We start from the raw sequence: 1,191 nt of genomic DNA, 5'->3' as shown, positions 1-1,191 counted from the left end.
TTCTTTAACTGAGAGCTCTGGCTAGAGGATGGGCAAAACTAACCTCCTACCTCAGCAACCTTTATTCAAGTGTGTTGCAGCTGTAGGTGAAGTGTAATGGTCTCTAGCAAGAGTTTTGTCAAGTAGAAGCTGAAAAATAATTTGTCAGAATTAACAAGTGCTAGTGATTCAGAATAAACCAAAAGTGATAAGGTCTATTTGCATGAAGTTACTGCTTTAAGGTCTGTGGCTCTTCAGCTGACTCCGAGTTCTCACTCATCACCAATATTTCCTGGATTTTGAGGAAGTAGTCTGTGTTTGTCCAAAGTACATCTTAGGTGTTTTCCTGTTACCTTTGTCAACATTTCACTTCCTTGTGCTGTATTATTTTCAGCAGATTGACATTGTTTGAAAAGTCCATGCTACGAATTTTCATTTAACTTCCACTGACAAAAAAATGTGGATTTTGATTTTTTTTTGTGTGTGTGCGCTAAATTTGTGCTATTTACCAGAACCTCAGTGATGTGCCCTTTGTGCACAAAGGAAAGGAATTTTGTAGACACTGTGGGCCCGAGAGACTAGACTGGGGTGTATACAGAGAAGATTGCCTATGGCTAGACATTAAAAAATAAAAAGGAGGAACAACTGCCAGAATGAATTTCATTGGAAGGAAAATTCAGTTAAATTAGTAGCACAGTCCTGGCTTCGAGTGACACAGATCTTAGAATTATGACTGGAATGGCAGCTTAAATTGAAGAGATTTAAAACTGAAGGGATAAGTAGCTGTGATGAGTGATACTTTCCAGGAGAAGAGAAATTGTTTTTATTTTTCCTAAGATTCAGTAAACCCTTGCACCTCCTGTTCAATATGCAAAAGCAAACAACGTACAGCAGTGCTCAGAGTTACTATTCACTGCATAATATATGCAAGTTGTAGCATGTTTTATGTTTAACTGATAAAAGCTGTGAATATTTCATTCCATTAGAGGGGCAGGATACTTTCCAGGAGAAGAGAAATTGTTTTTATTTTTCCTAAGATTCAGTAAACCCTTGCACCTCCTGTTCAATATGCAAAAGCAAACAACGTACAGCAGTGCTCAGAGTTACTATTCACTGCATAATATATGCAAGTTGTAGCATGTTTTATGTTTAACTGATAAAAGCTGTGAATATTTCATTCCATTAGAGGGGCAGTATGTCACCCTCAAACAC

Source organism: Acanthisitta chloris, unplaced genomic scaffold, assembly GCF_000695815.1.
Source record: "Acanthisitta chloris isolate BGI_N310 unplaced genomic scaffold, ASM69581v1 scaffold12009, whole genome shotgun sequence".
NCBI classification, from domain to species: domain Eukaryota; kingdom Metazoa; phylum Chordata; class Aves; order Passeriformes; family Acanthisittidae; genus Acanthisitta; species Acanthisitta chloris.
The sequence above is the reverse complement of the archived record's forward strand: the minus strand, read 5'-3'. Positions refer to the sequence as shown.